The following is a 16978-nucleotide window of genomic DNA, read 5'->3' on the forward strand; positions in this document are numbered from 1 at the left end:
CTATATATGTCTTTGAGCAAAGTCCATGAATTTTCAGAGATGCTAAGAACACTGTGGGTAAATGAAAAGGCTTCATCACTTAACTTCAGTCTTTATTCCTGCCCATCTTGTCTCATTGTGAAAGCAGTCCATGTGTGCCCACAAAGTGACAAATCACTACAGGAACTGGGTTAGTTGGGTGATTCTTAAGAAGTGAAATCACAAAAACCAAGCAAGAGTCAACCAATCTCCTCTTTTCCTTTGTTAGAAATTTCAGAAACCTAAGAAGAAGCTGAATCAGCAATACAGATATGTCATCTAGAATGACAGACCATGGTGCAAAGATTTCTTTGTGAACTGTTACAAAATATGTATATGTGAGCCTTGGGGAGGAAAGGATTATAGTCTAAAGAGTCTCTGCTCATGTTGATGAACAAAGTGTTGGGGGACAATTTGGAGACCCCAATGCTGAGACTGAGCAGGCTTCAGGCTAGGTCCTAAAAGAAAACATTTGTAGAAAAAGCCCCAGTTCCTGGGGAGATTTCAGTTTAGAAAGACAGAGTAGGGGACTATCTTTCAGGGAGAACATATGATCGGCTTTTCCAGTCTCCACTCAGCAGACCATCATAAATGGGTTACACAAGATTGGTTTCTGGTCCAGTGTGTAGATCTACTGTAACTACAGTGGCAATCTCAGAAGCAAATTCTCCACCAGCTTGCTGATACAATCTCTGTGGTTTTCCTTTCCATAGTAGGAGGGTAAATTTACAAACACTTGAGTCAATAAAGTGTCTTGTATGGTATGATTATGTTTGTGCTACATTATTATTAGTCAAGCAACCATTTAATCAACAAGAAAGAGAAAAACATATAAGCAAAAACAAACATACAAAATAGATGCTTTACATATAGCATCTTATTTAGTTCTCATTATAACCCAGTAAATTGCATTCTATTTTTACATGCAAGGAAAATAAGATTAAATTATGCACTCAAAATGGTATAGCCAGCAAGTGGTAAAACTGAAATATAAAATTCAGGTCAGTCAGATTTCAATGTCTATGTTCTTTACAGTCCACCACATTTACCCTCCAGATAAATGTAAATGATGAATGTTTTCTAATTTTAACAGATGAATAAGAATGACAGTATTTCATGAATGGTCAACAAAAGAAGGAAGCCTGTGGAGATAAAAAGAAGTGAAAATATCCAGGGTTCCCTTGAGTACACTGCTACCTGTTTATCACTGCTACTGTGTTCCTTCCACATCCATGTCCCTGAAATTCTGCAAGACACCCTAATATCTTTTAAGCAATCTCAACTGAGTTTTCTGACTTACAATGGAAAACTACTACTCACATGTACTATAGAAACAGCAGCTCCTAAATTGCTAAGCCAGCAAGCTGAAGGAGCACCAAAGGCCACTAATAATTGTGAGGACCATTCTCTTATCTTCAGGGAGACAGAATGAACATTTCAACTAAGACAATGCTGATGTGTTGTAGGGAAAGTCAATGAAGTTTTAAGCACTTGAAATTTAACTATGTATACTACTATCTTAACCATTAATAGCTTTAAAATTCTGGGACATTTACTACAGATCATGAAATTTTACCAAAGAATAATATACCATTAAGAGTATCTAAAAATTATTCATTGTTTTCTACCTTCCTTGTATCTACCATTAATATGTCAGCATCATCAAAATACAAAAGAAAACAACTTCTTTGGTCATCTAATAAATTTACTGTCGATTACCTTTGCATGCCCTAGCTTGAAGGCCACTAAGTTATATAACACTTTATAAAATCAATCAATTTTTTGTTAACTAGACCACAAAAGGAGACTACACTAAAATAATTTGTTCCAATAAGCTTTTTATTTAGATACAAAATAAACTTAAATCTACCTGAATCTTATCATTGCTGGGTTCAGTGACTGCTGTAAATAGTTAGCAAGCTTTAATGAGGCTTCATAGTGCAATGAGTTGAAATTCTCACTGTATGAGGAGTTCCAAGGTGTGTCCTCTAACATTCATAGTCTAACGTTTCAGAATCCTGCTTCAACAAACTATGACCAGGCATCACATCTTAGGGAGTCTTGTAAGACATGTCTTAGCTCACTTGTCACCAGCCTGCCTGTATTTGAGTATTGGCTCTGCTACTGACCAGCTGCATTACTATGGACAAGTTATTTAACTTTCTGGGACTCTGTTTCAAATGAGTTACAGTGGCACCTTGAAACACATTCAACATTACTGAAAGAATGATGTGATGTCCTTCCTTCTTTCCCCCACTCTTCACAAAACAAAATGAAATGGTTGCAATGATTCTGACTTGATAAAAGAAATGATCTCCAGGGACAAGTTCAAAGTGGGTCTTATTCTTTCAACTCTCAAAGACAAAGGAAGCCAAACCAATCTCTGGCCTTTGTCAGAATGAGATAATGAAGAGGATGGGAAAAGAAGGAATATTTTTTGGAGGAAGAATTTAGTTGGTACAGTGGGCGGCTCTCTCTTCAACCTACTTTACTCTTCCCCTTTTAATAAGATGGGTGAACCTGATAATTTAATCCACTAACATGGGATTGCCTCTTGTCTAAAAATTGGACCTTATGCTATTAGAGCTGAAGAAAGGGGCAGTAGAAAGAGTGTCGGCAGACTGCACTTTCAATGTTTGGCAAGGAAATACAGCTGGACAGAAGATAAAATGGAATTTTTTCCTGGATGTAGCAGGCTGGAACAGGTGCAGTTCCCCATGGAGCCTTCTTAGAGTCTACTGAATAAGTCCCATGAGAAGGTAGGCCCCTGGATCTTCAGCCCACAGAAAAACAGTGAGGATTCGGGAATGGAGGTCAGACATGCTTTGGACAGCACAGAAGGATCACATTTTCTCTCTCCAACCTCTAAGTTCCAGCACCAGAATGTCAGAGCAGCAGAGAGGGGACACATGTGAGAGCGGACTATGTACCCCAGGCCCACACCCCTGCTGCAGGTCTGGGCCACAAGGAGCTAACTGCAGGGACAGGTCAATAGCAAGATGTGGAGGAAAGGATTTGGGGGTCAGATGTGAGACTGAAATGTTAAAGAGGATGGATAACTGACTTCCAACACCAGTTTATTCTTACTAAGTGAAAATGACTAAAAAGTGAAACATTTGGACAAAGGTGGTTTTAAGAGAGATGGATTCATGGCAGAAGAGCCCTGCTAAGCCTACAGAAGCAGTTTTCAATGAAAAATAGAGGAATAAAGGAATAATTTGATGTCTAGCTTTTAAGAGTTGAGACTTCTCAATCATAACAGTTTCTTTAAAAAGCGGACATTACAACTTCTGGTACAGTCATCTCACTGCTCAAAACTGAGCTCGGGGTCTGTCCCAGGGCAGAATCATGAGAAGTTTGCAAAATTTTTATCATTTTTTAACCTTTAAAATGCAATAATTTTTCCTTTACCCTAAGTGATTCTCTAAGTTTTGGGAAGTAAAGTCAACTGATTCTCTTTAATTTCTCTGATCATATTTTCAATTTTACACTCAGAAAGTTACTTTGGCTGAAATAAACAATATTCCTGTCACAAGAGTAATATATATTTACACACTCTGTATGAAGTTTATATATATGATATTAAATAAGCACTCTATTTTAAAAGAAAATACTATGCAAGTATTAGAATAAACAGTTAAAAATAGCAAGGATCAATAGTGGAAGTGCTAAGAAATATTATTGCATTTATTCTTTGTCCCTATTATCCTTTTCTATTTCCTTTAATATTACCACTAATATTTATCCCCCAAAAGCTATATACTTACAAAGCAAAACTTACATTTAAGGTCATTTTAGGGGTTGGGAGTTAGACAAAAACATATTTTCTTTCATGATATTAGTGGGACCCACCTTGTACTTCAGTATTATGCAATCCTAAGCAATTGAAAGACTATTCTTTCGTTGCTACTCAAGTTACACAGCACATTTACCCTTATCACTTTCTGACTTCCTGATACTACACCAAGCATTACTGGAATGCTGTCTTACTGCTATTGAACTTTATTGTATTCAAAATAAACAATTAGATGTCACAACTTATGATTCTTTTTTTTTTCTACAACATGCTTTCCTCTCACCTGTTTTTTTTAATTAGAGCATTACAGTTACATGTAGTAATTGGGTTCATTTTGACAAAATCATACATGTATGGAATTTGTTCTACTCCTTTGCTCCAGTTCCACCCTGCTTTTCCCTCCCCTCCTTCCTCCCCTTTTTCTCCTTCCTCTACTCTACTGATCTTCCTTTTGCTTATTTATTTATTAAAATATGGAACAATTCACAGTTTTGCATGTCATCCTTCAGCAGGAGCCATGTAAATCTTTGTATCGTTTCAAATTTCGTGTATGTGCGGCTAAAGCAAGCAAGCAACTTGTGATTCTTCTGTAATAAAAAGCCCTTTCTGACCTCATACCAATTGTCAGAGGTGGTTAGTTCACAGGTACAGGTTCTGAACTCTTGAAAGTAGTTCAAATCTAGTCAATAAACATGTGAGGGAAAAAGCTGCCCCCGCCTGAGGCAAAGGTAGCAGTTCCTGTTTCTTGTGCCCTTCATGGGACCCAGGCTGCCAGGATTTGGATACTCATGCTTCCTCAGTCCTTCATCTTGATTCTGGATCCCCTATATATTGCCCCTGATCATCTCTCTCTGGCACCTTGTCCTTCTGAATCCTCAGTGTAGGCCGGGTCTACTCTGGTCTCAAGAGTAGCTACTCTGAGCTCAAACCCTGGTATCCTTGCTCCAGTCACACCTCGAGTCTTCTGCATCAGCAGAAGCACTTCATCTACTTCCTATCCCCAGTCTCCCTTCTTGGACCAATCTTTGCTTGCAGTGCTACATTTCCTACCACAAAGGCAGGATGATGAAGCAGGTTAAGGGCTAAAAGTCAGGACAGGGAAGGGTTTATACAGACAGCAGCGGGCCCTTCCTCAAATATTTTAACTACACTAAAATTTCAAGTCACTTTATCTCAGGCAAGAGTAATGAATTTACCCTCTATTCTTAAATTGTTTTTCCTGATTAATGTTTAAAAGGTATGAAAAAAACTTTGATATGGAAACTTTTTTCATTAATTTTTTTTACATTTAATTCTACTTCCCAGCAGGCTATTGATGAAACACTTCTTCCACTAAGTCCAGATCCTTCATTTATTATAGGACTATTATTACCCAGTGCTATAAATGCAGCTGTTCTTTCTTAAACATTTTTTTGTTTCTTTTTTTGTTTTCTCTGTTCTATAGACACAGCCAAATAAAATTCATCATGCAACTCATAAGAAAACAATGTTTAGATCACATTTTGTTGAAAGTCCCTGATGAATGGAACAGCATTACTGTCAACTTTAAAGGACAATATGCTGCAGGTTCATGGCTCAGGAGAATGCTATAGTTTTAGGGCATAAAGAAACAAAGGCTGGGTTGGCCAAGTCCAGCAAAGGCAGAACCCTGAGACGAAAGAGTGTACTTAATCACATGTAAAAGAATGAAACTAGACCACCATTTTCACCCTGCTGAAAAACCAACTAAAAGAGCATCAAAGACCTAAGTATAAGACCAGAAACCCTGCAATTGCTTGAAGAAAACATAGGGTCAACACTAATATGGCACAGGCAACTTCCTTAGTAAGACTTCTAAAGCTCAAAAAATAAAACCAAGAATCAATAAGTAGGATGGCTTCAAATTTAAAAAGTTTTTGCACAGCAAAGGAAATAATTAATGGCATTAAGAAAGTCTACAGAACAGGAGAAAATCTACTATTCTTCTGACAGGAGACTAAAATCCAGAATATTTATAGAATTCAAAAAACTCAACACCAAAAATCAAAACAAAACAACAAAAAAGAACACAAAAATAAAATCCAAACAACCCAATCAGAAAATGTGCAAATGAACTAAACATATTTCTCAAAAGAGGAAATGGAAAAGGCCAACAAATATATGAAAAAATGTTCAACATCCTTAGCAATCATGGAAGTGCAAATCCACTACACTGAGATTGCATCTCACTCCGGTTAGAATGCTAATCATCCAGAATATAAATGACAATAAATGTAGGCATGGATGTGGGGTAAAGGTGCATAATGCATTTTGGGGATTGCAAATTAGTACACTTTGGAAAGCAGTATGGATATTCCCTGAAAGACTCAGAATGGAATCACTATATGACACAATTATCCTACTCTTTAGAATTTGTTCAAAATAACTAAAATCAGCATACTATAGTGATACATGCACACCAATGTTTATAGAAGTGCAATTCACAATAGCCGAATTAGGTCATCAGCCTAATTGTCTGTCAACAGACAAATGGATAAAGAAAATTTGGTATATATATACACACAATGGAGTTTTACTCAGTCAGAAAGGCAGATAAAATTATGGTATTTGCTGATAAATAGATGAAACTGGAGAATATCATGTTAAGTGAAATAGGTCAGACTCAATAAGGGTTAAACATTTTCTCTCATGCAGAAGCTAAAGATAAATAAGGAATTTTAAAAGGGCAGGTGTGGTAACTCATGAAACCATACAGGAGAATACTGAAGTAAAGGAAAAGAGAGAGGGAGGAGGGGTGGGAAAGGAAGGGGGCTGTGGAATGAAACAGATCAAATTATGCTATGTACCTGTACATCATAATTAATATCACTTTTATGATGTTATAATGTACCAATTAAAAATAAATTAATAGAAGGAAGAGCAATAGAATAGAGAAAATGCATCAGGGTGAGAGAAGAAGGGAGGGAAGAGGGTAGAACTGGGGATTGAAATGAAGCAAATTATATTATATGCATTTATAAATATGTTAAACCCCACAATTATGTATAACTATAATACACTAATAAATATTTTTAAAATATACTGTACTCAAACACCAATGAAGCTAGTTACTTTAAGGTGTTTCATTGGGAAATTCTTTTGTTTTGAATATGAGAGCTTCTAAACCATTGGTCCAGGGTTAGGTCTTACACTGTGAGACCAAATAGCCCTTGGAATATGGCAAATGAAGACACTTTATTCATTTGCTGCTCCACTGTCCACCATTCCTACTTAAAAATATTGTCACACCCAGCACCATGCATAAATTTTTGCCACTGTGGTTAGATCATTACAGAGCTTAGGTTTCTCAACAATATACCATTTAAACCAAAAGCAATAGATGAAAGCTTTAATAAATGAAGTATCTTAACACAAGTCCTGAAAGGTACATTCAAAGCTAACATAAAAAGATATAATTTCCTTCTTTCTTGGCAAAACCTGTTATCCAAACAACATCCAGAAAAGGGCTATAATTTCATTTAAGTAATATAATACAGTAGTATTTAAGAAATATACACTTTACATAACTTTTCCTTCAAGCTAAGAATTCCTGGTAAGTCTGTCTGAATTTGATTGTTCAAAAGAAAATTAAAAGATTTCAGGAGTAAAAAAAATCTTTATTTTAAAAATAATGTTTTAAATTAAAGGAATGTACCATTATCATTTGTCCTCTCTATCTTCCTGGTTTCTGAAATTAGAATTTGTTATAACTAGCACCTTAAAATAAATCCTTTTTTATTTTTTTCAGTCTGTGTTTCTCCACTTATTCCTGGTTCCTGGGGCCTCAATAATAACTCTTGAAACTAATGTTTAAAAAAAAAATATTCTGAAATAGAAGATGTTGTAAACTTTTTAAGTTTTAAAGTGGATTCATCAAGTTCTTCCCAGCTGCCTACACCTTGCCTACATATCTTTTTGCTCACTCTTTCATTCCCATCAAGATCTTACTCAAATTTCAGCTTTTCCTTGGAATACAGACACACATCTCCCTGTGGGACTTCTGTTCTCCCACTCCTTTCTTAGCCACAGATGACCTTCTAACATGATATAAAATTTGCTGACTTATTTTCTGTCTCTCCCCAATAGAATGTAAGCACCATGAGGAAGGGGTTTTTGTTTGCTTTGTTCTATGTCCCAGGAACTTAGATGAGTACTAAGCACTCAACAAACACTTGTTGAAAGAATAAATTATTTTGTTAGTGGTTGTAATAGTAGGTTCAAATCCAGTAATACTTGCTTACAAGTCAGGATAATGAAACAAGAAAGTAAATTAAAATGAATCACCCAACAAACCCAAAGATTTTGGCTAATAGTCACAAGCAATATCCAACTGATTTATTTAGTCAGTCCACAAAAAGCACAGAATTAGCTACCATTTCCTATTAGGAAGAAAATGTTAGAAGTCACCTAACACAACAACATAATTAATACTGATTTCTTTTTTTCTTTTAGAGACCCTAGTAAAAGTTGTATTGAAACTGAGTATCTGAGTTATCTGTGTCTCCTCTAATTTATTCCCTTCCACATTGTTAATTAGGCCACAATAGCTGTAAACTAACCCCTACAGCTTATGACCTTACAGTAGGTAAACATTTTGAAAGCTGTTTATTTTTTATTGTTGTTGTTGCTCCATTATTCTCTTTTCTTTCAGATATTATGCTCACATCTTTAAATTTAGGATTATGAGACAGGCAGATTAATAAACTGCTTATGACCAGTGAAAATTAATAAGATAGCTAAACAATGTATAACCTGATCATTTCTAGAACCAACCCAGTATAAAGAATCCCTCTTCTGCAGTAATTACACAGTATTTGACAAAATTGTGAAGTTGAAAATTCCACAGTTTGCATTTAGACTTAATTTGGAAGTGTCACAATGGTGCTGCTCAGAAATAAAACTCTAGTAAGTAGTTATGTTTGATGAGCTTATTCAAAGAATTTCAAAACCAGAGAATCAAAAATAGAAAATCAATTTCTGCAAAGTGGGGGTCAAATAAAAAAGCAATGAACAACTGAAACTAGAAACCTGGAGTTCCCTTAAAAGTATCTACTGTTTCTTTACACAGATCACTATAAATTACAAAATATATTTTATTCTGGTTATATAAAAACAGAATTTTTTGTGTGACTACATATCATAATCTTCACAACAAACAGGGGTATTTGAATAGTTAATTTGGTTAGTAGAATCTACTTTCCTGTTTCATATGACTTGAAAATTTATTTTCTAATATAGAACAGAAAATATTTTTATTATTCCACTTTTTAAATATCAATTTAAGCAAAGATTGAAGGCATAGGACAGCAGAGTACTATAGCTCATAGTTTACATAGTTTACATAGAGTAAAGAAGTATAAATATGATAGCAGGAATCATGAAGAGGGTCTGAATCATCTCTTTTTATATGATCCATTGGCCTGAAACAAATAGCTAAGGCATATATATTTTTAAAAGTAAAATGTTATCCCAGAATCACATTCTTGCAAAAATGAAATCTAAAATTTTGATTCTTAGTACAAATTTACAAGCAAATCATTTGGCATGTGCCCTGGACTCCAACTGACAGCAAACAATTCTGCCATTTTCTATGAAAATAACAGGCACCAACAGATAGGGTTGCCCCATCTCACTTGCAAATGTACCCAGCCCTGTTGCCAACCTTCTTTACAGCTTCAGTAGGTCATGATTTCCTTCTTTTCAAGGTTAATACCTCTAAGTGTGTTTGGATGCAGACCCCTGCAATATTCTCAAGAATCCTTGTTCATCAGCCATCCTCCTCCTTTCCCAGAACTAATAACTCCAGCAGCTTAACATTTTGGTCAATGTTCTTCCACGTCAACCTTTTCTACCCAGCAATGAACTTCCATCTCATCCCACTACTCACTCTCTGTCCCAACATACACAAAGATAGAGATGAACCTTATCAGGCAACACTTTCCCAACAGACCTGATGGTTATATAAACACAGAACCTAAAATTAAGTTTAATATCTACTCTGTCTGGTCCAGGAGTTCAAGAATTTCCTGGGTGTTAAAAGAGAAGTAAGAGCACTGATTCGGTAATCATTACTTGTCTACTGATTTGTGAACCAAAATATTTTATTTTGCTTTTACCTTATCAGTGGTAATTTCCAAAGGAAAATCATGTCTTTAAAATGATTCCCAAGATATGCATACTATAAAGAAAAATGTCTATTATGTAAATATTACAAATACATGTATTTAAAACATACCAAGACTTATATTAAAACACATTATACTAAATTAAGAACTTTTAGAAAAAAATCTTAGGTATCAACAAATAATAAAAAGACACAAATGGAGAGAAAGGAACAAAAAATGTATACCAAAAGATCAGAATAAAAACACTGTTCAGTGGTCAGTCAATATGTGGAAAATATTCATATTACTAGTAGTGAAAGAAACACAAATGAAAATAACAAAAGGAACCACTTGTTAGATACAATGCTGAAACAAATTAAGCAACATATAATGTTCTATACAAGTGTGGGGACAGGCACTTTCATATATATGAGAATTGGCATGTCCCTCCAGGAGAACATCAGTCAATACATAGCAAAACTTAATTTTTTATGTTTTATTTGAATTAATTTTTTAAAAAAATCTCTATAGCTTGTCTTATAATCACAAAATACTAAAAGCCTTTTTAATAATTTACAACATATTTTATCCATGAGATAAAATATTATGGATTTCCCAGGTTGTTAAAGCAAAATAAAATTATTTTCCTCAGGACTGAACAATTTTAAGATAATGAATATGTTTTGTGGATCTCCGAGAGGGACAGATCAAGGTTTTTTATGTTGTTTTGGTTTTATGTATTTATAAGTTATGCTGATTAAATAAAATATAATGCAGTAAATGAAGCTCATCATTTTTTAGTGTACAATTTAATAGTCAAAATACAGGACACGATCATAAACTTTACAAGTACTTTTATATCCTTTGCAGTCAATTCTTACTTTACCCTTAGACCTGGGTAGCTACTATGCTTTCTGACCTCATAGTTTTTGACTTGTTCTAAAATTCATGTAGTTGGAATCCTGCAGAATGTAACCTTTGAACCTGACTTCTTTGAATAAAATGTTTGGGGATTCTTTCATGTAGTAGTTTTTACTTATTAGCAGTTTTTATTGCTAAATACTAGTCTGTTGTATAGATATGCTATAATTTCTTTATTCATTCACCAGCTGATAAACATTTGAATTATTTCTAGATTTTGGTTATTATGAGTAAACCTCTGTGAACACCTGGCATGTAGGTCTTTGTGTGAATGTGAAATGTTCTCAGAAAGATAAAATTTTAAGAGTTTGTTGGGTGATATGTTAAGTCTGTGTTTATCTTAATAAAAAGCGGGCAATGTTTTCCAAAGTAGTTTGCCATTTTATATTATTAACATCAATATATGAGAGTACCAATTATATCAAGTCTTTGATCACACTAATTATTGCCTTTTTAATTTTAGCCACTCTGGTGGGTATGAAGGATATATAATTATGATTTTTATTAGTGCATATAATTATACAGAATAGTGGGTTTCATTGTGGCATAGTCATATATGCACATAATTTGATCAATTTCACTTCCTATAATATCGCTATCCTCCTCCCCTCCCCCATTCCCTTCTTTTACCCTAATTGTCTTCCTTCTACATTCATAATGTTATTTTTTCCCCTCTTGTGTCAACATATGAGAGAAATTATACCATATTTATCTTTCTGAGTCTGACTTATTTCACTTAACAGGATATCTAGTTTTATGCAACTTCCTGCAAATGACATCATTTCCTTCTTATGGGTGAATAGTACTCCACTGTGTAAATGTAACACATTTTCTCTATGTATTCACCTGCTGATGGACACTTTAGGCTGATTCCATTATTTAACTATTGTGCACTGGGTTGCAATAAGCATGGATATACCTGCATCTCTAAAATATGCTGACTTTAATTCTTTTGGATAAATACTGAGGAGTAGAATAGCTGGATCACACAGTAGTTCTATTTTTAGTTATTTGAGGAACCACCATACTGATTTCCATAGTGTCTGTACTAATTTATATTTCCTCTGACAGAATAAGAGTTCCATTTGCCCTACATCCTTGCCAGCATTCTGCCAGCATTGCATCCTTGATAGCCATTCTGGAGGGGTGAATGAGATGGAATCTCCAATGGTCAATAATTACATGAAAAACGTTCATCATCTTTACCATCAATAATACGCAGATTTTTGTGGTTTTAACTTGTGTTTCCCTGATTATTAATGATGTTATAAATCTTTTCATGTGATAAGTTGCCATTCGCTTGTTTGTTGAAAGTTCTTCTGTTCAAATATTTTGCCCATTGAAGGTTGTTTGCTTTCTTATTCCTCAGTTATTTTTGCACACATCTTTCATTAGAATGTGCTTTACAATTTTTTTGGCCAAGTCTTGTGGTTCAAAGTTATTTTCTGAATAGTATAGAGCAGAGTTTTAATTTTGATGAAATCCAATCTATCAGTGTTTTTCCTTTTATATTTTAAACTTTTGTGTTCACTCCAAGAAATCTTTTCCTAGTTGGAAGTCAAAAATATTTTCTCCTATGTTTGCACCAAGTTGTTTCCCAGTTTCAAGTTTGCACTTAAGTTCACGATCCATCTTGATCTAATTTTTGTGTTTGGTGGGAGGTAAACATTTAAAGTAATCTTTCTTTTGCACATAGATATACAATTGTTTTAGCACTATTTATTGAATTGTATTTACACCTTTGAAAAGTTCCCCACTTTTATTTAAAAACAAACCATTTTATTTTTGAATGTTTATTGATATCTTGTGGAATTATAGCACTTTTTTGTAAGTGCCTTCATTAAATATTAGTTAAAAAATATTAATGGCACATTGTCAAGTGGAAAAAAAAGACTGAAAGAGAATGTGTACATATCTGGAATATATGTGCCAAAATATATACTTTACAGAGGTTATTAAATTTGATAAAATTACAGATAACTTCAATTATCTATGCTTAACTGAATTTCCCTTTTCAATGGACATGGGTTATAATAAACACACATTTTATTCATTATTTTGACCAGTAATTTCTCAGAGTTACATCTTAAGTTATGAATACAAAAAATGATTACATTAGTAAATTAAGTTGGCTAGTATGACAGGCAGAAAAAATAAGAACCAAAACCAATGTTAGATTATATTTGACAATTTTACTGTGAGATTGAATATTCTCAAGGGAACAGACTCAGAATTTTAGAGTTAAACCAAATGTTTTCAACAGAATACATCCTTATAAAAAGAGGGGGAAAAAAGTCAGTGAATGGTTAGGCATAAAATTCTATTTGCAATCACCCAATTTTTATGTGGATCTAGTTTTGACTTCTCCCTTCATATGTAGAGGTCATCAGAAACTCTCGTATTTACATATATAGTTAACATAAAACACTGATGGATAAAAGTTGACTTTTTGGGAAAGATCTTTTCCATGAATTTTAAGGTATAAGGAGAAAAATGGCAAATTTTAACACTTCTACTTATTTATAATTTTTCTTTTTCTCCCTTCTTTTATAAGAGTGATAGTTTTGGCAGGGCGGAACTTCCCTTTTCAGGAATTTCCTATTTGCATTCACAGTAGCAGTGATGTAAGTAATCCTGCAAGTGTGTATGTGTGTTCTATGACTACAGCATTACACACCACAGATTCTAAGATAAATTGAAACATGGCAAAAATTATAATTAGTATCAAGTGGGTGTAGTGTAACAGCTAAAAAAGCAAAGAAGTTAAAATTTCATTTTCATATCCAATTCAGGTGTCTGAAGCAAGCTCTTCAGTGATAGCTGATTGTTGAAATTATATTTCTTTTGAGTATTTCAAATAGTAAAAGGATGATGCTTATCCCATTCACTAATCTTACAGAATATTCTTTTGACCTGTATTTTGGGTGGTTGTTTTATATCTTACTCAAATTATCAGTTGGAGAAATTCTGAGAACATTTTGAAGTGTTTTACTATGTTCTACATGTTGAGAGCCTTTATTAGAAATATTCTTAGAGATAGACTAGACTGAAATTAATTTGTAATCCCTAAGCATATGTTAACCTTGACAGAGAAAAAGGAAGAAAAGAGATGGCAACATGCACAGAAAGAATGAGAGCATTTTATATAGTAAAGTTAATAATGTGGGGAAACTGAATACACCCTGAGTGTCCACTGGTAAAGAATTATTGAAATAAAATCAGCACATTTATGCAGTGTTATATTAAATATTAAATGTAATATGACAATATTTATGTAAAATGTTATGTAATGTCTTCATTATATGTGGATAGTAAATAAGAATAATTTATATTTTTCTTTTGCTTTATACATCAAATTTGTAGAAATTCCTGTGAATCTTAAGGCACACTATTGGAAGGATACTTGTGTAATTATCTTCTGCCATAGTCTCTCTCCTTAAGAGGGAGGATCCTGATAAGCAAGGTTGCTAGGATGTCTAAACTGTACGAGGTGGTGAGCAGAGACCTTTTCTATCATCTTAATAAATTTTAGCTTTATACAGTGTCTAACCTGGGTTGACAGAGCAAGAGGTTAGTAAATTTCTGATGAAACTAATGCTAATATCATATATTTTATCATCTTAAAATATGCTAACTTACAAAAGTATTTTTATGATATTGTAAATATTTAACTACAGAAAGATTTAACTTGTGAAGATTTGGGTTTACAACTAAAAATGTTGTAGTTAAATTTCCCTATAATGAAGAAATACAGGATAACACAGAGGTTTAGAATTGAACCTTGGGTTATGTAAGCCTCAGGGTCAGTCCTTGCTGTGCCAGTTATCAGTTTTGTTAATTGGGAAAATTATTAAATAGCTAAGCCTCAAAATTCCTTATCTGTTAAATAATAATGAGGAAAGTACTTTCCTACAGAATTGTGAAAGTTAAATGATGAATCACAAGGAAGATGAATGTTTTGTGACTACTTAGCACTCAGTATGTGCTAAGTAATTAATAAATGTACATAAATGCTAGGTATTCACACTCTCTGGTATTTCATCATATATATGCCAAAACTATATTACAATGGATATTTGGGTTTGTGAAATCAGAACTGGGTGGTACCATGTTTTATTAAACAAGTATAGCGACAGAATAATTTAAAATATGCTAATAAAACATATACTGGGATTGCACCCAAGAAAGAAAAGAGTTGCATTTTATTTCTCTGATTTTTAATTGATAAGCATGTTCCCTTTATTTTAAATCATTAGGAAAAAAAAATTATGACCTTAGATACTATTTGGAACACATATTCAGACTTTTTTTTTAGCATTTCATATTACACTACTTTATTACAAAGCCATGGAATTTTTAAAGCTTCTCCTAATTACTTAAAAATTAGTAGAAATGTAGGAAAACTTATTGACATCTGTATGTTGAAAAGGACATTAAGGTAAAGGTCATACAATGTCACCAGTTGATTTTGGCAAGTGTAGTCAAATACTCAGGTTTCTCTCCACAGCCAGAATGCAGTTTTGTCTTCTCAATAAGTGTGATTCCAATCAGACCAATGGAAAGAACAAACTGCAAGGTTGTTTCTTCCAAAACTGAAAAATTATGTGCATAAAGTCCATCTAGATCTACGTAAACTATGTGCTAATGTACATACACATACAAGTAAACATAGAAGTAAGCAAAAGTATCTAAGCATGAAGTCAGTAAATTCTAGAAAGGTATATTATTTATAATGTGAGCAAGATAATTTTAAAAATCTGAAATGATCATCAGATAAGAGATAGGCTTTAAGTGGAAGTTTAAAAGGGTTTTTAAACAGTTTTTATTAATAAATTGAATCATATCCTTTCAACATATAAAAGGAATATCTAAAATTAAAGGTCAAGTTTAAATTAATAATTTGAAGAAATTAAGAATGCTATGACTTGGATATAGTTTGGATGTCTCTAAGGGCCTCCTTGTGATTGAGGGTCTGGTCCACCTGGGGATAGTATTGGCAATGGGTGGCATCTAGGAGGTGAGGTCCAGGGGAGGGTCCTAAGGTGATGGGGGGAATGAGGTAGTTCTTGTGTGAACATTTTCGTAGTTCTTGCAAGAGAGCTGTTCTAAAAGGAACAAGCCTGGTCCTCCCATTTGCTTTCTGCTCTTGGCTCAAGATGACTGCTTCTATCCACATCAGTTCTGACCACAATGAACAGCCAACGACCACTCTCATCAGAGATGCCCTTCCCCCAATGCTAGCCCAGTCTTGGAATTTGAGCCTCCCAAGGTGTGAACTAAATAAACCTCCTTTTCTTCATAAGTAACTTGTATAAGTACTTCATTATAGTAATGAAAAGCTGACTATAATATGATGAGTAAACAAGAGTAAGGTGAAACAATAAAAGTGGTCTTTTACCCAAACAATCTAGTGTTTATTACATTTATTTTAGCTTTCTAGGGTTTAGTAATTAGGCACAGGGAGTGGCTACTGGAATTCTCAATGGCTTTCTCAGACATTGCATCTCAAAAGTAACTATATACTTTATATAATAGCAATAATAATATATAAAAGAGTGAAGATCTCATTTTCAAAAACGTTGCATGTATCCCTCTAATATACTAGTCAAGATACCCAAATTATTCCTCAAGAAATTCTCTAACTTCACTCCACTTAACTCTCAGGATTTTGTTTTCCTCATTTTAAAATATGAATATTGGCCTAGATCCTAAGATTTGAGATCTAGACAAGCTTTTCTAAAGGATTTCTAAAGCATTTCTTGTCATCACATTGCTTGGGAACATCTGGGATTATTATTCATTAGGCCCTACCATTACTCTCACTTAGCTCCAAATAACAGATGACTGAAAACTGTAACTGGACACCAAGGTTTATGTTGGTTAGTCTTCCAGTGCAACAACCATACAAAAGGAAAAAGGGGGCATGAGAAAAGAATACAAATAATATAAATGTAGACATATCCTGGTTTTCTTCTTTTTTTTTTGGATGCTAAAACTAAATCCCATAGGGTGTAAGTTCCTTCTATTTCATCTCAATGAGCTTGTTATAGGTAAATGCAAAATGCTATTTTAAAATATGTTTTGTGTCAGCAATGAAAGTTATGTGCTATAAGAAATACAC

At 33.8% G+C, this 16978-nt stretch overlaps 1 protein-coding gene and 1 pseudogene across 1 annotated transcript in view; both read right to left on the reverse strand.

Annotated features, from left to right (window-relative positions):
* Window positions 1–16978, reverse strand: part of Rims1 (regulating synaptic membrane exocytosis 1) — a 449118-nt gene that overhangs the window by 299715 nt on the left and 132425 nt on the right.
* LOC124989797 (uncharacterized) lies at window positions 4282–4381 on the reverse strand (annotated as a pseudogene).

Source organism: Sciurus carolinensis, chromosome 7, assembly GCF_902686445.1.
Source record: "Sciurus carolinensis chromosome 7, mSciCar1.2, whole genome shotgun sequence".
Taxonomy (NCBI): domain Eukaryota; kingdom Metazoa; phylum Chordata; class Mammalia; order Rodentia; family Sciuridae; genus Sciurus; species Sciurus carolinensis.